This window comes from Macrobrachium nipponense, chromosome 39, assembly GCF_015104395.2.
Source record: "Macrobrachium nipponense isolate FS-2020 chromosome 39, ASM1510439v2, whole genome shotgun sequence".
Classification (NCBI taxonomy): domain Eukaryota; kingdom Metazoa; phylum Arthropoda; class Malacostraca; order Decapoda; family Palaemonidae; genus Macrobrachium; species Macrobrachium nipponense.
Window position 1 is genome coordinate 18,861,231 of NC_061099.1, and position 25,110 is coordinate 18,886,340.

Consider the following 25,110-nt stretch of genomic DNA (forward strand, 5'->3'; position numbering starts at 1 on the left):
TTTTTTTTAAGTGGCCAAAGAACATGCTGTAATAATGATAGCAATATGACTTCTGGACTGATATGTAGACATCATATGAAATAATGAAGGATAACCTAAAAAAAAGGAAAAAAATGGGATATATATTTTATATAGTCTTCAGGTAAAACGTAAAACACGAAAAACGAAAAAAATAAAATGCTGGACTGTATCCCTATACAACAGAAGACTTCCAAACAATTTCTTATTGGAATGTTAAAATAACGTAATTGATTAAACCTATATAATACAGTTTCAACATTAACCAAATGATCTTTATTCTGAAAAGAACCTAGGACTACCTATATATCCAGCTTTTAAAAAGTATTTAAAAGTAAGGGATTTAAAATTCAGCACCCAAGTTGCAGAAAGATCTGCTAATATAACGTACCACCATATTGAGAAATGAAAATATACTGCCCCAGCAATTCTTTCCTATTCGCTGATGACTAGGACTCTCGGGAGTTAGGAGATGCTAGGGTATCGCAGAAAAAATTGTCACTAACACTTACCCAATGTCTATGACACCAGTTACTGCTTTACTAATAACACAAGCTACAACAATGTGATCAAAAATTACAATAATGCATGCTAAAATATTTCAATCACAGTAAGAATGTATCTACTAGAAGTAAATGTAAATATGATTTCATCACGGTAACATTCCGAGCTTCTGGTGCCACCTTATGTCAGAGAGCCCTTCTCTGCAAGATTTCTGGATAATTTTTGACTTGAGCTGTGGAATGTCGCTGATTTTTCATATACTTGCTTACCTTATACTTTAGTCTTACAGCCTGAAAAATGCAAATAATTATTGTAAGTTTTTAGAAAAATTACTCAAATGTAAAAGGCATTTCAAGAGTTCTCTATATTGAGACCTTTTCACGCTTTGGACTTTATGTTGTTCACTGCTATTGCTTGGGATCTGTGTAAGAGCTTCAACACCCAAGATTTAACGATATGATCAGCCCATCTACGTCATTTACTTCCTGCCTCTTGTTAATAGGATACTACTTTGTCGTCACTCAATCACTCAAAGTCATTCTTAAGTTATTGACACCTCTTACAGTGATGGTGCATTGACAAAATTTTAGTGTCAAGATCTGGCACTGGAACAATTAGATTTCTCTGTCCAATGATAGAAGTAGTACATGATTCACAGAGTCATGCCTAACAAAAATAAACAAAACAAAAAAAACCTGAATGAAAGCTCTAGCTCCCACTTTAAATTAAATTACCCAGGGGAAGTTCTGCTACCCACTCAAAAAAAATGTGGGTATAACATTGTTAAATAATAAAAATAAAAAAAAAAAAAAAAAAAACTACAGTAAACAAGTCACTGCAAAAATTTACTATGATGAATGAAACCTACACAAACTCAAGTTTTACAAAATCTCAGACTTGCTTCCTTACCTGTTGTTTCATGGTGTAACTCTTAACAACTACAGAGGACATCTTTGCCATAACCGGAATTAACTGTTCTTCAGTATAACGCGAGTAAAACACTAGTGTATTATTCCATTCACTGCCATCAGACAACCTGAAATAATTGGTTCAAAGGTCCTAAAAAAAGCAATGTTTGAAATATCACACCTCAAAATGCATACATAAACTGGGTAAACACCTGATCTACTTATATTTAAGTTACTGCATACTCATGCCTTAAGCATCTGAGACCTTAGATCAAGGGTTTTCAAAGAAATGTTAGCCAGAACTAATATACCATGTAATTTCTTTTATAACAAGCCCAATGACCAAACTTGGCCAATGTTTGAGGAAAGCAAAATCGTGGCAGGATAAGTTCAAATAAAGAATTCAATTGCTTAACTGCCAACAACTTAACTTAGCCATGGCTCAATGGCCTGGTGGGTGGCTGTGAAAGCAGTAGACAATACAATGTCTCCTTGGAGGAGACAGTGATCAAAAGTGATTCAGTGCCATCATTTACACTTCAAAACTAACTCCCTCATAACATATGTGAAAACTGGAAGTAGGCAGTTCAAAAATTTGGACAGTTAAGCACGAAAAAAAAAATCTAATGCGAGTACTAGTTGCAAAGAACAAATTTTACCATCTCCAATGTTATATTAAAAAGTATGAACTTAAGTCACACTGAAAAAGAAAGTAGGAGCTACCTCCAAATTTCACTTACTTGAGAGCAAGACAGAGTGCTGCAGCAGCAATGATTGAGGGCTTGAAATGGACCATTGAGTATTCTAACAAACACAGCTCCATGAGATATTTTGCTAACGTGTGCTGCGTGGCATCCACCTGTACAAGAGAGGAAAAAAAGCCATTAGTGCCCTAAAATAATCAACATGTTGGTACAGTGCTCAAATTAATATTAGTTTTGTCAAGTTCTCACTAAATACTGAAAAGAACATTCAATAATAGTGTTTTATAGGTTTCTCTAGAGATTTTATAGGCTTCTCCAGACAGTGACATACAGTATTTATGTACTTGACAGAACATGCCATAGGCCAGCATTCACCAAAACAGAGAAACCACTGAAATGCTTCACACACACAGATTTGAGATCCGATATGGGAGACTTGGGAACAAATGCTAGGCTTACATGTTGTGATGCTAGGGCACACAAGCATCCAACTGTTCGGCCTTAGCAATGGATAGGTTACTTGAATAGGCAAGAATTACCCACGAGTGAGCCTTATCCTTAAGATGAGGGCAATTAAAAATGCTCAGCATTTCACACCGATTTGAATTAGCAAACAAGAAAATGTTCATTTGAGATGGCCCAAAACAGGACAAAAGTTACTAGAGATTTTCACCTACATAAACCTACTCAATACAATGGTGGTTAGCTCTTATTAGGTGGATTCATTTTAACATGTTACTACATGATTTATGTAGAAGTGTGGTTTCCTCAAGCCTATCTAACTACAGAGAGAAGCAAATAAGAGATGCTCAGCTGGTAGCACTTTAAAACTATATTTCATGATGACAAATTTGGAACTAAACATTCTCCTTACAAAATAATTTTGTGAAAATTTAAAAAAATTTCTTAAGTCCATGAAAATTAGATTTTAAAAAATTTAGATACCAAAATAGTTTCTTGGACCAAAAGACAAAAAAAAGTAGCCTAAACACATTTCACTATTACCATTTATATATGTTACAATTAGTAACTTCAATAATGATACTCACAGATCCAGCTTTACTATTTCTTCTCAAAAAGTGCAGAGGAAGTGGGTAAGATACATTGAACTGAAGAGTCTTTAACATGTGGATTTCCATCCTTTTAATATCTGTTCTTGAATATGCCTTATCAGTAATGTAACTGAAATCTCCAATTTCTGGGCAGTACATCTCCTCATATTTACTAGCAATGAACATTGCAGTAACACCAACGAGCTGTAACTTATTACGGGGTATGGATCTTTCAACCTGTAAAACAAAACATACTTTTAATCATGTGTCAGTTCTAGTTACTTTTCTTACCTAATTATCTAAAAGAAAATTTTTTTCTTGTATTCACATTCAAATTTGTGCAACTACAAATGGCCCTGCAAAATGGAGGCTTAGAATAAATCCCAAACATTCTCTACCATTGCTAAAAACAAACCTTTCAAAAAAATCTGCATATAACTACAATAGCTAATTTTCATCAGTTCCCAAAATGGGTTTGCAAATCTATTAAACATAGAACAACAATACATAGAGGGCTATACTGCCCTGACACAAATAATATATATTGCAAAATTCTATCAAGATTTTCTTGTCATAACAGATCTTACTAATTAATTCTATCAATTATTATATTATAAAAGCAGTTTCACCAGACCACTGAGCTGACTTTCAGCTCTCGTAAGTCTGGCCTGAAGAATTAGAATAAAATGGGATACTGCAGCATATCCCACTCCATGCTCTGATTTAGATCCATCTGTATATATTGCGTGTGGACCTTTGAGCTATGTGCTCTACTGCATGTTGTCTGGGTGTTCTGGGGTGTATGAATAACTTTTTTATAAATATTTCAGTAGTGCAAATTCTCAATATTTCAGGTGTGTGCAAATTCACATTTTATTCATTATACAAGGAGGTCATTTTACTATTAAAGGCACTTGTATATTTATTTTCAGCGACTCAAACATTCTAGCTCTAATTGGGAAAGGTGGTGGGTGGTTATTTAAAAACAAAGCTCTTAAATCAAAATGATATTTTTAAAATAAAATGAAGTTTTATATATATACTTACCAAGAAATTAGCCTCGCACAGCATCCTGAATTAAGTATATCTTGGTTTTACCAGACCACTGAGCTGATTAACAGCTCTCCTAGGGCTGGCCCGAAGGATTAGATATTTTTACATGGCTAGGAGCCAATTGGTCACCTAGCAACAGGACCTACAGCTTATTGTGGGATCCAAACCACACTGTATCAAGAAATTAATTTCTTTCACCATAAATAAATTTCTCTGATTCCATGTTGGCAGAGCCGGGAATCGAACTTCGGACCGCCGGATTGGCAGCAGAGAGCGAAAACCACTTGTCCAGCCAGGAACTAGCATCCTGGATTAAAAACACTTCCTGCGCAATGGGAACTCGCAAGTGACATAAACCAACAGTGTCATTCTTATTTATTCCTGCTAATTCTATGAAAATCAGAGGGGAGGGTAGGCAGGCTCTGATTCAGTAATTACTTGGCAAGTACATTTAGAAAACATTATTAATAAAAATCATTTTTATAAAAGTAACTTACCAAGTAATTACTTAGCTGAATCCCACATTGCTAGGGGGGTGAGATGAATGGACTAAACTAACTGAATGCATTAAAGGAATGTTATTATTTAACTAAAGGAATGGCTAACACTGGCTCGGTGTTTGTCGCTTGCTTACCTGGTAAGTTCGCTACAGCAGGAGATGCTGCCTCTGGTGGTGCTCATCTTAACCTGTAGTGGCGCGGCAGTGAGCCGGGAGTCTCCTCTACATTGGTGGAAGTCTTGCAATGGGGGATATGCCTGACTGCTGACAAGACTCAAGATAAAATATTCAAGCCCTTGCCCTGGGCACAGTACCTTAACAACAAGACCAGAGAGTAAACCTGTCACCATTACACAAATTCAAGATAAAAAGACACTAACCAACCAACAAACTGGTGGGTCCTCCAGGTACCAGATAACCCCCCAGGTTCCCCATATCTCAACATCCTTGACAGAAGCAAAAAGAGAGAGAGATCATGTCTCTCCTATGCTTTCTCACCCAATACCATGCCAGCCATCACCAAGGGTGCTACAATTTTCAAACACGGTTTCTACTCCTTTCAAATGTGATGCGAATATCCACTTAACCTCCAATATGTTGATTAAAGGATGGCAGAAAATGACGAGCTGTGCTTAAAGGATAGGTGGCTACAGCTCTGACATTATTCGCTCTCATTTTAAGCAACGGAAGCGATTTCTCCTGTATCCAGAAATGAGCTTCGCATATTTGTCTCTTAATAAAGAACAATGCTGTTCTTGGAAAGCAGACAGGAGGGATTTGAAAGAACACCAGAGGTTACTTGGATCCCCTGATCTCCATTCTATCCAGGTAACACAAGTGCTCTGACTGGGCAGAGCTGTTTCTTCCTAGTCTGAGTCCAGGATACCTGTTAAGTTCCTGATATGAAAAGAGTGAGGCCATGGCTTATTAGGATCCCCTCATTCTTGGCTAGGAAGCCCAAGGTAAAGGAGCAGACCACGTCACCTTGAGGGATCTGAATCTTCTATCAATAGTGTGGTAGCTTGCTCACACATTTAGCCGTAGCTGAGGCCACTAAAACGTTTTACGTAAAACATCCTTTAGATAGGTGGAAAAAAATTATTTAGGGGCTCGAAGGGGAGGGTCCACAAGCCCATTCAGTACTACATCCAGGTTCCAGGACACCCACTGTTGACTACTTCTGTTGGAAGTATCAAAAGATTTCAGTAGGTCATGAAGATCTTGATTAGCTGAAAGATGTAGCTTATGGCGCTTAAATACAGAAAAAAAACATGGTCTGGTAACCTTTAATCATGGAAGATGAAAGGTTCTTCAGAGGTTCTTAAATAAGAGGAGAAAATCGGCGATATGGGCTACAGATCTAAGGAAACTAGATGTGATGTCTAAAGCACCATCTATGGAAGACTGCCCACTTTGGTAGACATTCTAGTAGACTGGCGTCTGCACCTTGCAATACCTTTCGCAGCTGCTCTTTAAAAACTCTTTGCTCTGATGATTTTCCCAGAGTCTGAAGCCTGTCCAGAGCAAGCATGGACCAATCCTTGGTGGTACCTCCTGAAGTGCAGTTGTCTGAGTAGCCACAGAGCAGTTTGCAAGGAGTCTAGTCAGAAGACAAAGAAGGTCCAGGAAACCATTCCTTCACTGGCCAGAACGGAGCTACCACTCAATGAGACGTTGCTGTGGTCCACAAACTTGTTCAGGACTTCTCTGACCAGGTTGAAGGAGTGAATGTGAAAGCGTCCAGGAGCCCGACCAATTATCAGAGGTGCGTCCGTTGCCCATGCTCAAGGATCCGGGGCTGGAGAGCAGAAGAGAGAAAGGCGGTTGTTCCTTGATGTTGCAAACAAGTCTATTGGGGGTCTGCCCCACAATCTACACAGGTCATAGCAAATCCTGTTGTACAGGGTCCACTTGGTGGGAGCACTTGCCTCCACCAGCTAAACTCGTCCGCCAAGACATTTAATTTCCCAAATGAAGCGGGTGACGAGTGTTACTTTATTCTGATGAGCCCACAGGAGTGCTCTCTTGCCATCTGACAGGGAAAAAGGTGTGCGCCCCATTTCCTGATGGCCATGGTGTTGTCAGCATGTGTCTTGTTTTACACATATGAGGAGAACTGATATAGGACCAGATGAATGGCCTTCAACTCCTTGATGTTGATGTGGAGCTTCGTTTCTTCTGGAGACCATGTCCCAGAGACCTCCCGAGACTAGGAGGGCTCCCAAGTCCAGAACCGAAGCGTTCTAGTAAGAGTCCAGGTAAGGATTGGGAGAAAGAAGGGATCTCCCCTGTGAATACATTTTTTCAGGCAACCACCATTTGAGATTAGATTTTATCTCCTGCGTGAGCACAATGAGAGAGAGGAATTTTTTGATTGACCGAATGCAGTTCGCAACTCTCTTTGGGGAAAGAAAAGCCTGAGAAGTCCGAGAGTCGAGAATCATACCCAATTAAAGAATCTCCTGAGGTGGCACCAACTGGGACTTCTGGAGATTTAGGAGGATTCCCAATTCTTGGGAGAGATGAAACTTTGTCCTTCGTGCACTGTTTCTTCTACGGCAAACAAAGAAGCCAGTCGTCTAAATAAAGGCGAGAGAAAGAACCTGAGAAGAATACTGGGATTGGTGCAGATAAGCAATCCTGCATCTCCTAGTGGGATCATCCAATCACCCAGATGAATGGATGACATAACTGACTGACTCTTATCCATCTTGAAACTTGGTCCTTTTTCTACAAAGCAATCGTGAGCACTTACAGCCAATACCCAGTTTTTTTCCAGCCCCCCCTGATGTTTTGGGAACTACAAACAGGCAATTGTAAAATCCCTAGGAATTGACTTCTACTACTACTTCTATGGTCTTCTTCAGGAGGAGGGAGGACACTTCCTTTGAATGTGCCTTTCTGAGCCTCTCAAGTACGCTGTCAATGCGATGGGAGACTAGACTAAAGGAAGGATCTCTGAGAAAGGGATGCAGTAGTCCTCCTTTCATACCCAGACAATCCATGGCTCTGCTCCCGTGAGCCCACCTCTCCCAGAACTCGAGAAGCCTGGCTCCCAATGGGGCATGAAGGACTTCTGGTTAACTTCCTCGATTGAGATTTGGGCACGAGGAGTGTTTTTCTTAACAGATTTTAAATGGAAGCACAGGTTGGAGCAGGGTCTAGAATGAGGTCTGGGGTTCTCTTTGCACTAAAGGGGTTGCTGTTGGAGTGGAGTGAACGAAACTTCGGGAACGAAAAAGGGCAGAAGACCCGACAAAGGCTTGAAGCATGACGACGGAGTCAAGAGGTCCTGAGTAGACTTATTTTGCAGGTCTGCAGCAATCTGCTTTACCATGGCCTGCAGGAAGAGATGGGAGGGGTCCAAAGGCATGAAAAGGAAAGCTGCCTCCTGCAAGGATGTCACTTCTTTCAAAGCAAAATAACACCAAAAGTCGCTCTTCAGAAGTCCAAAGGCGAAGAGTGACAAGCTCCAGAGTCATCTCAGATAGTTTTATCCATGCACAAAAGCACACTCAGAAGGTCTGCCGAAACTGTTAACCACCCCTGTGCGTTCTCTATCTTCTCTGCGAGAGTACCCACTGTCCAGCCGAGGAAACTAAACACTTCAAACACCTTAAACAGGCTCTTGATGAGGTCGTCCAATCCCGCCAAGGAGAAAACTCTGGTGGAGGTGAAGGCTGAACAGCGCAGAGTCTATGAGACTAGAGAAGACCCCTTGGAAGGAGGCAGTGACTCCCAGGGAGGGGCTTTCTATGGGTCCTCTTGATAAGTAGTGAGGTAGGATGAGCGAACATCACCTTCCCTTGTTCCCTCTTCATTGAGAGCCTCTCAGACCACTTTCAAAGTTTTCCTGAAGGATGTGGAAAGTTAAGTATGTCTTAGTTTTACCAGACCACATGACTTACAGCTTATTGTGGGATACGAACCACACTATATCAAGAAATAAATTCCTCTGATTCCGCATTGGCAGAGCTGGGAATTGAACTTCTGACCACCGGATTGGCAGCCGAGCGCAAAAACCACTCATCCAGCGAGGAACTTGGAGGAGGTGGAAAGGACCATCTTGGGAAGAAGAGCGAGTTCCAGTTGATTCTTCGACATCAGATCGAGGAAGCAGGAAAGCACAGGAGTAGGATGTGAAAAACCCCAGTTAGCTCTCCAGGAGAAAAAGTAAGGCCTTGTATGCCGTCCATTGAGCCGAATCTTAAGCCCCATCCTCCTCATCCTTTGAAGAAACCGGAGAAAGTTCGTCTGCCGTCTTAGCGGGATCTGCTGGAGGAGTTTTCCTGAAGTAACTCAGGATCTCTGCGAGCTGACTCTTCAGCATTGCAAGAGATGGGTCATCTGATTCCGAAACTAAGGTCTGCTGTTGCCGATGGACTACCTGTCTTGAAGCAGAAGGGGCCGAGAGTTTCAGATCCAAAGCAGGTTCTGGTGCAGGTTGAACAGGTGAAAAAAAAAAAAAGCAGAGATCACAAGAGTGAAAGCAGTCAAAGCGGGAGCAGGAGCAGGCAGCGCAAGAGGGAAAGCAGTCAAAGCGGGAGCATGAACTGGTGGTGTGGGAGCCAGTGGTGGGCAGGCAGTTGCTTGAGATTGGAGCATGCCCGGGACTGGGCTCTCAAGAGTGGGATTCTTTTGTCAAGGCAGATGCTCAGGTAACAAGTGCCCAACACAGAGTTTCTGATGTTTGGAGTCCTTGGGAGACAGTAGCACAAGATGAGTACCATGGATGAGAAGGCAACTGTACCAGAACAAATACAGAAGGATCAATCCCATAACTACACGAAGGAAGGGCGTGGGCATAGGAGTCCTTATGCCGCTTGATTGGCACCAGGGACTTTGGAGCCGAATCAGGTACTTGCCTTTTCAATGGCCTAGAAGAGTTCCTGTAGCGTCTACAATGCCTGTGATCAGAGATAGATGGTGCACATCCCCAAACATGACTTTCCAACGGTTGTTGGTCGTATCCTGGGACTTACAACACAACCAACAGAAGGGGCAGCAGCCTGTGGGCAAACCCTATCAGCCTCTCTTGGATCTTCAGTATGTCTTCTCCCTAGTGCAGAGGAGCGGGACAGGGACCTTAGTCTAAGAGATCCATCATGACAGGCAACCACCACCTCCACTGATACTTCACTTGGCACTATTACTAGATACACTTAGAGTCTCCACTTTGTCCATGAGGAATAAAAGAGATGCCCCCAACTCTGAAACAGAACTCATTACCAGATAAACTTTTGTCAAACTAAGATTTGACTCTAGACTGGCAATGGCATTGGGTTTGGAAGCATGGGAGCTGAGCACTGGAGTAAGAGGAGGGAGAGAAGAAGGGCTAAGGATATGTGAAAGACTGTTACCAGGGGTAGAAGGAAGAGCCAGACCAGAGTCTGCCTTGGGACTTGGGGAATAGTCCCTACTGACAGAAGCCCTACTTTTGGCTTTAGCGGCCGCCTTCCTGATCCTGTTCCTTACTAACCTATTAAGGTGAGCAGAACCTACTGTGTGCATCATAACACAATCAATCTAGTCTTGCAGCCTTCACTACAACAGCAAAACTGGAAAGCACTAGAATCAGACATACTAATATTCTGAGCTAACAGAAGAAAAAACTAATGAAATAAGAGCAACTAAGCTGAATGCAACAGACGAAAAACCAACTAAAGAGGGTACATCACAAACTTCAACAAGCAATCAAAAGAAAATGGCGAACAGGAATTCATGAGCAAAATGACATGTTGTCAGTTGCGTGGCATGAATAAGGATGATGCTATTGGCTTCCGTCACTTATGAGTTCCCAATGCAGTGGGTGGGACCTGTCATCCTCACATTGCAACAGTCACTTGCATGCAAATTCTTTTGAATTTAGAATGCCATGCGAGGCTAATCGTTAGCTAAGTAACTGCACATATTCCAAGGCCTTCATTGTGATCAAGGTCTAACATTTTCAGCGCTGCATCCAATACCAAGCCATATACTTTACATTCATAATCAAATCAATGATAGTCAGCAGTTGCTTTATACAGAAAATTAAGGTCTATTGGCCCCCCCCCCCAAAAAAAAAAAATTTGATAATTCTGATAAAAATGAAATTGTTAAGATACAATAAAGTTTTACACATACTTACCTGGCAGATATATACTTAGCTTATGTCTCTGACGTCCGACAGAATTCAAAACTCGCGGCACACGCTACAGGTAGGTCAGGTGATCACCCCCTACCGCCGCTGGGTGGCGGTAATAGGAATCATTCCCGTTTTCTGACAGAATTTTTCTTCCCCCTATCTCCTGAGGGGAGGATGGGTGGGCCATTAAACGTATATATCTGCCAGGTAAGTATGTGTAAAACTTTATTGTATCTTAACAATTTCATTTTTACACATGCAACTTACCCGGCAGATATATACTTAGCTGATTGGCACCCTTGGAGGAGGGTAAGAGATAGTTACTCAATATGAATAGCAATTCAAAAAACAGGGAAAACAACTTTTGTTGTAGGTACTATAAATAAACTTAAATACCTTGATTCCTACCTTATTGGGCAGAAGACTTCATGAGTACTGTCTATGAGTCTGCTTGCCTCAAGAGTTCCAGTGAGGATGAGACCTATCACTGAGAACCCTTCTGGATCATGTCAATGGGGGCGAGCCCGCTTACTCGACAGAGCCTTATTTGGATCATACCAATGGGGCCTATCCACTTACATGGTAGAGCCTTCACCTTTGTCGTATCAACGGGGACTAACCCTCTTACAACGACAGAGCCTAGGTCCAAAACATTACAAGGAGCATGAAACAACCAATCTTGACCACCTGACCACACTACTTTGTTATACACTACGAATTGAAAATGGTACTTTTTCCTGACCACTTTCAATCGACCATAAAAACAACATCACAAGATTAAAATTCCTAATCTATCTAAACTAAGCTAGATTGGTTTCAGCCCCCCTGTCCCAGCACCGAATCCGCAGACACGTAAGGTCCGAGAGAGAAGCACTTATCATAAGTCACACGTACATCTCTCAAATAGACGCAAACACAGAATTGCATCTCCAATATGTGGATCCAATTAAGTCGTTTAACGACATTCTTGTGGAAAGCTAATGAGGTTGCTACGGCTCTGACCTCATGCGCTTTCACTCTCAGCTGCCCGAGGTATTCCTCTTCACAGGCAATATGTGCTTCTTTAATAGTTTCTCTGATAAAGAATGCCTGTGCATTCTTTGACATCGTTCTTCTCGGATCTCTTACCGAGCACCAAAGGCTCTCTGAGTTTCCTCCCATTTGTTTTTTCCTCTCTAGATAGAACTTGAGGATCCTTACCGGACACAAGGTTCTCTCTATTTCTCTCCCTACCAGGGAAGTCAATCCTTTAACTTCAAACGTCCTTGGCCAAGGCTTAGAAGGATTCTCATTTTTGCTAAAAATAGGGGGTTAAATGAACACACTGCAGAATCCTTCCTGAAGCCCACTGTGCCTTCTAAAGCCTGGAGTTCACTAATCCTTTTAGCTGATGCTAATGCAAAGAGAAAAATCGATTTTCTAGTCAAGTCTCTGAACGTTGAGTTATTGGGAGGTTCAAATTTCTCTGACATGAGAAACCTCAGTACCACATCCAGGTTCCAGCTGGGTGGTCTGGCTGTCTTGGACTTCCGAAGTCTCAAATGATTTAATCAAATCGTGTAAATCTTTGTCATCCGTGATGTTTAGCCCTGTATGTCTAAACACCAAGGAAAGCATACTTTTATAACCTTTTATAGTCGAGACTGCAAGGTTACATTTTAGTCTCAAATATAAGAGGAAATCTGCTATTTCCGTCACAGAGGTACTGGAAGAGGATACATTCTGATTCCTGGCCCACCTTCGGAACACTTCCCACTTCGACTGGTACACGCGTATAGTTGACGGTCTCCTGGCCCTTGCAATTGCCTTTGCAGCAGCGCGTGAAAACCTCTTCGCTCTGACGAGTCCTTCGACAGTCTGAAGGCAGTCAGACCGAGCGCGGGGAGGTTTTTGTGGTATCTGTCGAAGTGGGGCTGTCTGAGAAGATCGTTCCGTAAAGGAAGGTACCTTGGAAAATCTATCATCCATTCCAGTACCTCTGTGAACCACTCTTGAGCTGGCCAAAATGGGGCGATTAGGGTCAATTTTACTCCTTTCGTCAGGACAAACTTCCTTATTACGTTTCCTATGATCTTGAAAGGAGGAAAAGCGTAGCCGTCTATTCCTTCCCAATTTAGGAGGAGGCCGTCTATCGCTACTGCTCTTGGATCTGAAATCAGAGAGCAGTAGTTCTCCAGCCTGGCATTCCAATGAGTTGCAAACAGGTCTATGTTTGACCTTCCCCATAGGTTCCAAATTTGATTGCAGACCTCTGAGTGTAGAGTCCTCTCCGTGGAAATGACTTGATCTCTCCTGACGTTTTTCTCGCCTTGTATAAACCTCGTCAAGAGTGTGATGTTCCGCTCCTTTGACCATAGAAGAAGCTCTTTCGCCTTCTTGTACAGTGAGAGGGAGTGAGTCCCCCCCTGTTTTCTTATGTAGGCTAGAGCTGTCGTGTTGTCGGAATTTACCTGCAACACTGAGTTTGCGACTTGGGCTTCCCACTGCCTGAGAGCCAGATGCACTGCCACTAACTCTTTCTCGTTGATGTGCCAGGACACCGTTCCCACTCCAGGTGCCTGACACTTCTCTTGGGCCCAACGTCGCCCCCTATCCCGTCTCCGATGCGTCTGTAAACAACACTAGGGAGGGGTTCGGTAACTGCAGCGATAGTCCCTCGTTCAGTCTGCCTGGTTCTAACCACCAGCTGAGGTTTTTCTTTATCTCTCTGGACAGAGGAAAAGATTCCCACAGATCCTGATTCTTCTGGTCCCAATTCTCCTTCAAGAAGAATTGAAGAGGTCTTATGTGAAGCCTCCCTAGAGAAACGAACTGTTCCAATGAGGAGAGGGTCCCCAGAAGACTCATCCATTCCCTCGCGGAACATTGTTCTTTCTCTAGGAAGGTCCTCACTTTTAGAATGCACCGTTCCTGTCTTTCTATGGATGGAAACACTTGAAAACCCCGAGAATCCATCAGAATCCCCAGATAGACAATGCTTTGCTGGGGATCCATCTGGGATTTCCCGAGGTTCACTAACAGTCCCAGAGACTGAGTCAAGTCCAACGTTGATCTTAGGTCCTCCAGACACTGATCCCTGGATTGCGAGCGAATCAACCAATCGTCGAGATACAGAGATATCCTTATTCCTTTTAAATGCAGCCAATGTGCTACATTTTTCATCAATCCCGTGAAAACTTGGGGAGCTGTGGAAAGACCGAAACAAAGGGCACGAAACTGATATACTTGGCCCTGTATCATAAATCTTAGATACCTTCTGGACGAGGGATGGATGGGTACATGAAAGTAGGCATCTTGGAGATCCAATGACACCATCCAATCTCCTTTTCTTAGCGCTGAAAGAACTGACGACGTCGTCTCCATCGTGAACATTGTTTTGATCACAAAGTGATTCAGAGCGCTTACGTCCAGCACTGGTCTCCACTCCCCAGAGGCTTTTGGTACCAGAAAGAGGCGATTGTAAAATCCTGGTGAATGAATGTCTAATACCTTTTCTATCGCCTTCTTTTCTAGCATCTGTTGCACCAGATGTAATAGTGCTTGGTTTTTTAAAAGATCTCTGTATCTTGCCGCTAACTCCCTTGGAGTGGATGTTAAGGGCGGTTTTTCCCTGAAGGGGATCAGGTATCCTCTCTCGAGGATCGAGAGGGACCAGTTGTCCGCCCCTCTCTGAGCCCAGACTTTCGCGAACCTCAAAAGTCTGGCTCCTACTGGAGTCTGGAGTACTCCTGTCTCACTGCGGCTTCGAGAATGGCCTTCGAGAAGATCTTCCTCTCTTGAACGGCCTTCTACTCTTAGTTGCGGGTCTTGGGGTTGTTCTTCCTCGAAAGGGCTGTTGGAAAGACACCTTATTCGCTGTTCCCTCTCTCTTAGCCATCGGCACAGCCGGTTTAAGCCTCTTGGCGGACTGAGCAAGAAGATCCTGCGTAGCTTTCTCCGACAGTGATCTGGAAATGTCCCTCACTGTCTCCTGAGGAAAAAGGTATTCCGAGAGTGGAGAAAAAAGCAAAGAGGATCTCTGTAATGGCGAAACAGACTTGGAGAGAAACGAGCTATAAACTGATCTCTTTTTGAGCACTCCTGCTCCAAAGAGAGATGTTACTTCTGTGGATCCATCCATGACTGCCTTGTCCAAGCATGAAAGGACACTTGATAAACACCTCCATAGTCACGAACTCCGGATCTTGCGCTCTTTTTGCTAGAGCTCCTAAGGCCCAATCCATGAAGTTGAAGACTTCAAGTGTGCGAAATAGACCCTTGAGTAAATGGTCCATCTCGCACATTCCCCAAGACGCTTTAGCCGACAGTAGAGAGCGTCTCTTCTAGAAGATTCTACTAGAGCAGAAAAATCCGCGTTTGCGGAAGCCGGAAGGCCTAACCCCATGGGTTCCTTCGTGTCATACCAGACACCCGGCTTACCTGTCAATCTAGACGGAGGACACAAAAACACCGTTTTACCTGCCTCCTTCTTAACCAGGAGCCAGTTCTCCAGATTCTTGATGGCCTTCCTCATAGATAGAGTTGGCCGCATCTTGACAAAAGAGGGGGATTTTGCCAACTTAGTACTTGATAGCAGAGATCCCGGAGAAGGAGGATCAGCTGAACACAGCGAGTCCCCAAACTCCTGAAGAAGTAATGCAGAAAGTCTCTTATAATCAGAGACTCCTACTTCTTTCGTCTCTTCCTCCTCCGAGACTTCCTCCAAAGTTACATTTGGAGAGGGAGACTTCTTCGTGAAGAAGTCCTGGCAGGTATGCGACTTATCCTTCAAGAGCTCGTCCGAAGGAGCCCGCCAGTTCAATACCCGAGATATGTTTCCTCGGGTAAAGAACAAAAACTCCGCTTTACTTCTGCTTCCCTAGGTTCTTGATTACCTACTAGGGGAGGGAGGATCTAGAGCCTGGAGTTATTAGGGCCTCTTGGCGCCTATCCGGAGAAAGAAAACACTCGTTTCTCTATTCTCGAGCGCCTACTATGAGTAGGGCGGAATCCGAATCCCAAAGTCAGGATCCTTTCAGGCTCTTGGCGCCTGTGAGGAGAGGGGCTTGCGCCTACTCTTCTGTGACTCTTAGGAGTAGGGAGCGCGCCTGACAAAAGGCTCCTTTCAGGCTCCTGAATCTTACGAGGAGAGGTGTCAGAGCCTACTCCTGATCTACCAGGATTAGGGCGCAAATCCCTGGAAAGGCTCTTTTTAGGCTCTTGCTGCCTTTGGGGCGAAGCGCTTGCGCCTACTCTTGATCGTCTTACAGGAGTAGGGCGCAGATCCTCGATTAGGCTCCTTTCAGGCTCTCGACGCCTGCTAGGAGAAACGGTAAGCGTCCGCTCTAGATACTCTTCCAGGAGTAGGGCGCGAACCCCTGTTTAGGTTCTTCGTAGAATCTTGGAACCTACTAGGAGAGGCGCTTGACTCCCTTGAAGAAAGCCTATCATAAGGTCTCGAGTAACTTAACGAGACTCGATCATCCAGGCGTCCTATCGAACTTTGGCGCCTTCTATGAAAAAATCATCCTTAGGAGGAGCCTTTCTCGCTTCTATCTCTCTTAGTAGAGCGCTCTCGTTCTTTCCTACCACTTGCAGAGGAGATCCTACTCCTCGGAGATCGTTCGACAGATACGAACCAATCGTCTTCTCGCAAGGAGAGACTTCCTTATCCTACAAGGAGAGGAATCTAGCGCCTACTTCCTGCCGCTTTGCGCTATGGGACGTCCTAGCTTCCGAAGGCTTCTACGAGGAGAATACCATCTTCCCTGTCTCGACAGAAGTTTCAAAGGAGTCGTCTACTCTAGGAGGCGAATAGGCTCTTACTGGAGAAGATCGTCTATCATACTCCTCTTTCCTAACCGACCTCTTGACTGGAAGAGAGGCGTCCTTCCTGCGAGAAGGCTCCTTGCGCCTACTAGTCGAAAGCGAGCCTACTAAAGAAGAGAGATTCTCTTGGAGGTCCAACAGGAATCTCTTAGTTAGATGACCGAATCCCTTCTGGAGAGGATTCCGGATCCTTCATAGCCTTCTTAGGCGCAGGAGAATACTCCGGAAAAGGCTCCGGGCTGGAGTCAAGAGCGCTACTCCTGGAGGTTTCCAGGCTCTCTTGAGAGGGCGCGATTTGGAAGAAGAGCTCCATCCTCGTTTAGGAGAGGACGAATCAGTCGGAAAAACACTTCCTTAAGAGGCTTTTCCTATAACTCTCTATAGCAGCCAATGGGACGCAGTCTACAGGACCTGCTGAAGGGACGCCTGACCGTTGGGATACTCTACATCCCCTTGCGGCTTTCGACATTCCTCCTCCCTGGGCATGGGAGTCTGAAAGAGGTCTAGGCCTAGGAGCGATGCTGGAGTCGGTCAGACGCCCCTCCACTGCACTGGGGACACTGCACTTATCACTAGACACTTCACCCTTACCTTGGTTTATATCTCGCAATTGCTGTTGCAAATTGCGGATTGAAGCTTCCACAGCGGCTCTCTCGGCAGACACATCTGCGGGTTCGCTGCGGGGGAAGGAGCTGAAACCAAAAAGGAAGATGGCGAAGCTACTGCAGGGTTAGAAATACTATCCTGTTCCGCAGAACAGGATCTACTTGAACTTCTAGCTGAAGCTTTTCTAATCCTATCCTTTTCTAACTTTCTAACATACGAAGTTAGTTTCTTTCCATTGTAATTCAGTTAAGTTCTCACATACATCACACGTATCCTTAACTGAACAATCCCTCCCCCTACATTTTACACAAACAGTGTGAGGGTCCAAAGTAGCCTTAGGCAACCTCACCTTGCATCCCTCATTTACACATACTCTAAACAGAGTTCCAGGTGTTAAATCGGACATAATTACTAACTAAATCCAACACAAAGCGTATGCCAACAACCAAAGATCAAATACTTCCCAAATAATCCTCGGCGAAGCAAGCAAGAAATTCTAAGCAGGAGCTACCACAAAGTTGTTGTCAGCACCGGCGACAGAAAATTCTGTCAGAAAACGGGAATGATTCCTATTACCGCCACCCAGCGGCGGTAGGGGGTGATCACCTGACCTACCTGTAGCGTGTGCCGCGAGTTTTGAATTCTGTCGGACGTCAGAGACATAAGCTAAGTATATATCTGCCGGGTAAGTTGCATGTGTAAAATTTAATGTTTTCATTTTTATTTCACATATGAGGTGTTCAGCATTATCTCTCACTAGAACTTCAACCTGCTCTCATGTCTATTTTTCAAGATAGTTGAAATTTGTATGAGAGGAAATATTTGTGATAAAAAATATAATAGTATGCATAAAAAAATTGGTAGTTCAATCCTACCCCCTTTTTTGGGATAAAAAGGGGGGGGGGGTTATTTTAAAGCTATATTTTCACCTTATCACACAATCATTGGCCACATAACTGTTACCTGCAGAATCACTAGCACATCATAACATAATACGTGGAAGCTGCAAATTCACAAAATAATAAGTAAAAATAGCGGCAGAAATCACAGGATTTGTTTACAATTCAAACAGAAGGTTGAAACTATGGGCATTCGGTACAAACTTGGTGTTCTCAGCAGCTGAGTGGTGAGAGGCTGCTCTGTTTTACAAACTTCCACTCGATGTCAACTACTGGCCAGAAGGCTGAAAATCATATTCTTAATAAAGGATTATTTACCCTATGCTTTTGTATGTTGGGAAGCTGATAAGGCAAAAGAAGCCATTTTCAAAAGTTGTGGCGAGAGGCCCTTTTAATGCTGAACACCTCATATGTTATGTGGGCTTTCCAAATGTAAGTAGTAACAAATTCTTAATCCTAAAAATTTTGCAGTTTGGCCAATTGATATACTACAGTGTTCCCACCCCAGTTTTCGCACCAGTCCCCACAAATAGCTAGAATCCGTGAATAGTTGAAACCCCTATTAAAATTCTTAAAACAGACTATTTTTGTTAGTTAAAACTCAATAAAACCTCACTAAAAATTTTTATACTTTTTTTTTTCATCACAAGTACAGTTTATGAAAAAAAAAAAAAAAAAAAAAAAAAAAAAAAAAGGATACACAAAAATACTGCGAATAATTGAATTTTCCATGAATAATGGGGGTGTATGTTCCAGAGAGAAATCCACAATTCCAGAGTCCATAAATATGGGGGTTTATTGTACTATAATTTTCATTTTTAAATCTATTTTTATAGCACACACCTGCTAAAGTTTTCTTTATAGATAATTATACCCTACAGGTGACGTCCATTCATCTTATTAGTTATTTTTATTCGCTCTGAATGTTTAAAATGTTCTACGTCGATTCTATCAAGGATCTCTTCAATACCATGATCAGATGGTACATATCACATTCAAATTAAGGATTCTTTCAATTAGAAAGAGCATAACAAAAACTAATCCAATTTCCATGGTTCTCTCACTTTCAATTTTGTTTCAGTTAGATGTTTATTACAACAACCAGACTTTTTTTTTTATGTTGAAAAGAAATATTGAATTTTTTCAAAATATCTCAAGATGGGGGAGTCTTCTTGACAATTTGTCTTGGGTACTAAAATTACAGACTTCCCCAATAAACAAGAAATGTACAATTGTTTAGTTATCTTAAGGGGGCCGGCCGGAACCCCTATATACGGTGGTATAGGGCGAAAAATGCAGTCATGAAAAAATTCATGGAGCTTCATATGGCAATTGAGAATACGTATACGAAATATTTCGTCAAAATTCCTCTTACTTTTGTAGTTACAAGGTAATTAGTAAACATAACTCACTCAATAAGCCTAAAACATTCATCCGTACAAGAAAATGCTATATTTCTTCTGTTATCATAAATTTTGATAATTATTGGCAAAGAAATTGTGAGAAATGGCATCTGTAGAGATTCCGTGGCTCGCAGAAGCGAGTATCTGGTTCAACCATGAATCAGTGCGACCATAGACTTCAAGTAGATTACACATTCGAGTTTCACCTCGTGACTTTCGCTTGCTTTCACGTGTTTATGTACAGGCGGTCCCCGGGTTACGACGGTTCCGGCTTACGACGTTCCGAGGTTACGACGCTTTTTCTTAAATATTCAATGGAAAAATCCGTCCTGGGTTACGACGCTTGTTCCGAGGTTACGACGCTGACGCTTCCGACGCTCCGAGTTAACGACGCTTTTAAAAAACGCATACTATGATAAAAATCCTTTATAGTTTAGCACAGTATATTAATAAAAATAAGTTTCTGGTTAGATTACAACAAAAATTTTGAGATTATGATGATTTTCGACACTTTTTATGTTGTATTTTTCTATGTTTTTTAGTGACGCCTCATATGCGGAACTAGTTTCCGAGCGAATGAATACATACTAGTTTACATATAACAGTCCAAAAGCGCAAATAATGCATCATTGCATGTTTCCAGTAATAATAACAAAACGAAGTTTCTGGTTAGATTACAACGCAAATTCCAAGTATCCAAAGAGAGACATTATCCAGTAATTTGATCAGAGAGAGACGAGAGAGAGTGAGACGAGAGAGAGAGATGAGAGAGAGAGAGAGAGAGAGAGAGAGAGAGAGAGAGAGAGAGGCGTCTTCCGACGCTCGAGTTAAGGACAGAGAAGTGTTCGTTTCGTTAAACGGCCTCTGACTCATGCCAGTAAATGTTTGTTGATACTAATAATATAAGCCTATTTAAAGATACGTTACTTTAATTAGTCTATATGATACGTAAATAGTAATCAACTGTTCTTGTAGCCCTGCAATATTTGGCAAATCGAAGTATCAAAGAGAGACATTATCCAGTACGTAATTTGATCAGAGAGAGAGAGAGAGAGAGAGAGAGAGAGAGAGAGAGAGAGAGAGAGAGAGAGAGAGAGAGAGAGAGAGAGAGAGAGAGAGAGAGAGAGACGCTTTGGCAACAATGGTCTCGGGGTTTTTATAGCTTCCTTCTGCTTGATGATCGTGGATATGTAGAAGGATTTCGACCATACTCCGTTTTCCAAATCGACGATACGAACGCCACGTTCATGCTTTGCTATAATTTCATGTTTTGCTTCCATCGAAAATCATTTTCTTGGGTTTTTTCTTATCACCTGCTTTGTCTTTAGCTTTGAGACCCATGGTTAATAATAATAGACAAAATAACACGAAAAATAGGCGCAAATACAACGAACTAAACAACGACGTGTTAACATGCAGCACCAACAAACAAAACAGACTGAACGCCATTTATCGGTCGCCTATACAACTAACACTCATCGCAAAATCGTATCTCAAATATTTCGTTGTATATCAAGCTTGTATTTTCGCAAATTTTCTGTTGTATCTCAAAACATTCGTATATAGGGCAATCGTATGTCAAGTTTCCAATGTAATTTGATCAGAGAGAGAGAGAGAGAGAGAGAGAGAGAGAGAGAGAGAGAGAGAGAGAGACGCGTTGGCAACAATGGTCTCGGCGGGATTGACGTAACGTTTATTTCTGAACAGATAGGACAGAGAAGTGTTCGTTTCATTAAACGGCCTCGACTCATGGCAGGAAATGTTTTGTTGATACTAATATATAAGCCTATTTAAAGATACATTTACTTTAATTAGTCTATATGATACGTAAAAATAGTAATCAGCTGTTTCTTGTAGCCCTCAAGATTTTGCAAAATCACTCCAGGTTGCCTACATAAAAACTTCAAGAATGTAGTGTCACCAGAGGATTACAATAGTTTTTAACTTCAAGAACCAGCATCTTTTATGAAAATAACTCCAGGTTGTACATAAAACTACAGGAAACAACATGTAGTGTAACCAAAGGATTACAAGTAAGGTTTTTTATAATTTTTTATTAGTTTAAGACATATTTCCAAGCGTCGTTCCGGCTTACGACGATTTCGGCTTACGACGCGTCTCAAGAACGGAAACCCCCGTCGTAACCCAAGGGACTGCCTGTATGTTTCGGCAAGAAGTTCATCATGCCAATGAGGAAAAGACAAGAAAACATCTCGCTAACATACAAAGAAAAATCGCTCAAGCTATTACAGAATATCATAATATATGCGTAGTTAGTGAAGAGAGAGGGGAGGGTTGCTTAGTAACGCCCCCTTCTTGCCTGACAGCACAACGACACACTATGCCAAGGCTACGATCTTTGAGCAAAGAGATCTTCATTTATGATAAATAACATAGTTTTGGTTTTTAATACCCAAAATGGACTATGAAATTCATAATAATCATGATTTATTAAAATTGCCTTTGTAAAAAGAGAGTACATCTTCGAGTTTCACCTCTGACATTTCTCTTGCATTTATGTTTGTTTATCTTTGTTTGGTTTCGGCAAGAATGTTCATCATGCCAAAGAGGGGAAAATACAAGGAAAACATCTCGCTAACATACAGAAGAAGAAAATTCGCTGTAATAAGCCGAGTTAATGAAGGGGAGAGAGGGGGTTACGTAGGAAGGAGTGCCCCATCTTGCCTCAAGCAGTGCCCCAGGCTACGATATATGAGCAAAGGGATCATCATTATGATTAAATTATGATAAATAAAATAGTTTTGGTGGTTATTAATATACAAAAAAAGAAATATACATTCATAATATCATTATTTATTAACACTGTCTTTATAGAAATACGAAGGAAAACTTTGAACGCCCGTATCTCAAAACTATACTTATGGACCTTCAAAGTCTATCTCCTCACTTATTTGTTTTAAAGCTATAACATTGGAATTTTGGTATATAACTCAGAAAGACATTATAGAACAATCAAATAGAGCCCTTTTTTCCAATTTTTGTTTCGTCTTTTTTTTTATACATTTTTTTCTTGTGATATAGGGTTTAGGGTTTTTTTTTTTATTTTTTTACCATATTGAAAATTCATATCTAACAAAAAACTGACTTAGAAAAAAAACTCTCCATTTGATTGGAGGGTCTACACAGGTTATATATTGGTATAATCCCAGTCTTAATATTAAATATCAAGGGAGGAGATAGAATTTGAAAAGTGGTTATTTTCGGGATAAATAGCCCTGGCGTCACAAAACCGAAGGTCAGAGGCGAAAATCATATGCGGTTTGGAGATGTCCCAAGTCGCCTTATTAAGTGGTATGAATGTCAAAGTCCTGTCGTTAAAAAACGGCATTAGCCGGCCGGCCCCCTTAACTTGATTGCTCCTGTTCCTGTTAAGGTTCACTATAAAATTATTTACAGAGAGTCACCTATTAAACTCTTTTGCTTGTAAACATCCCCCTCAGTAGTTATGCAGCATCCATGTTCAAGAATTTAAACATAGAAAAGTGTTAAGTTTTAAGCTTCTCACCTGGAGGAATCTATCAATAATAGAAACTGTAAGGTAGAGTGTTTCTTGCAATAGCGTGAAGCGTGAGTGAACCTGTACAAGCCAGTCTATCAAAATTGCTCTCATCTTCCCACTAAAATCACCTTGTCCTTCAAGGTACCCACTTTGACCTGACTTCTATCCTGTAAAGATAAAATTTCGTGAGAAATAAATTTCAAGACTGCAATTGAAAAACATACTATCTCAATATTAAGGTCTTGTGCCAGTTTCAAGACTAGCACCATATTTCAAGACTTTTTTTTTTTTTTTTTAATTTGTTCAAGATCTATACTACTGTACAGCTTTATCTACAATTTACTTCCAGCCCTGAGATCTTGAAACTTTGATATACCACTTTGAAATGACTGATGTTCAACACTAGTCACCAGTCAGGGTAAAGTGGAATCTTAACATATTCTGGGTTTATCAACAACAGTCAAAAGGAGCAATTCCTGTTAAGCAGTAAAAAAAAAAAAAAAAAAAAAAAAAAAAAAAAAAAAAAAATCACACTATAGTACTTTGCAACTGGATAATACCATCTGGCTTGTTTACTGAACTAAGTACTTATAAAAATAAAGCCCTTGTTTGTTCTGTTATTGCCTTATAAAAAAAAAACAAAAAAAAAAAAAACAAACAACTACTACCAAAGAAAATTTCCATGGCATACATTTTACTATCAAAGCATCAGTATGAAAATCTTGCATTTTTTAAAGGTAGTACTGTAAAATTTCCTCGCCTATTTTGACTAATGAATTTTTAAAAATTTCAAGACAAACCTCTAGTTCACGGAGATACTTGTAGATCTCATTCACATAATCAGAGACCAACTGAGGATTACCACGGTCCTGTGAATCAATGTCCTCAACATTCAAAAGTTGAGTAGAGAAGGCAATGGACAGTTCCTCAACCTTCGCTTCTTGCACATCCATGTCCTCAACATTTTCAGTGGGTTCCTTGATATTTTCATTTTCTTTTATGTCTTTCCTAAAACATTTACAGTATATTAATATCCAGTACATTGCAACTCCAGTACATGCACAGTACACAAAATATCAACTACATATAATTTATCCTAAGTCCTATCCTATTGACAAATATTCCCACATAATACTCATTTGCTCTATTCTAAAAAAAAAAGTGCATTAAAGGCCATGCAAAAAGCTGTATTGGCTGAAGAAATGTACTGTATTTGTAGTTAACATTTTTTTATAGTTCACTGTGTAAAATATATCCCCAAGTGTAAGCTCAAAATTTTCATGGGCTTTACCTGTTCAAGTTATGTCAACTGCCAGGTCACTTCTTGGTATCAACATAAATAAAAAATATCAAATTTTTACCCAATATTTTAGGTTAGCTGTCCACCCTACCAATTTTCTTTCAGGCAAGCTTAATGGAAGTGAATATAAGAATGTTCCAAAGTATTTACAAAATCATAAATGATTAAGCAACTTACTGTAATGAGTATCTAAAATAGTACATATATCGCTTTATAGATGTTCAATTTTTTTAAAAGAATCTATAACAAGCATAATTACAGGCGGTCCCCGGGTTACGACGGTTCCGGCTTACGACGTTCCGAGGTTACGACGCTTTTTCTTAAATATTCAATGGAAAAATCCGTCCTGGGTTACGATGCTTGTTCCGAGGTTACGACGCTGACGCTTCCGACGCTCCGAGTTAACAACGCTTTTAAAAAACTCATACTATGATAAAACTCCTTTATAGTTTAGCACAGTATATTAATAAAAATAAGTTTCTGGTTAGATTACAACAAAAATTTTGAGGTTATGATGATTTTCGACACTCTTTACGTCGTATTTTTCTATGTTTTTTAGTGACGCCTCATATGTGGAACTAGTTTCCGAGCGAATGAATACATACTAGCTTGCGGTGCGCAAAGTTTACATATAACAGTCCAAAAGCACAAATAATGAAAAAAATCATTGCTTGTTTCCAGTAATAATAACAAAAACGAAGTTTCTGGTTAG

The 25,110-nt window shown here is 41.2% G+C and overlaps 1 pseudogene; it reads right to left on the bottom strand.

Annotated features, from left to right (window-relative positions):
• Positions 1-187: 187 nt before the first annotated feature.
• The window catches only part of LOC135209980 (G2/mitotic-specific cyclin-B-like), a 46,427-nt pseudogene continuing 21,504 nt past the window's right edge, over positions 188-25,110 (bottom strand).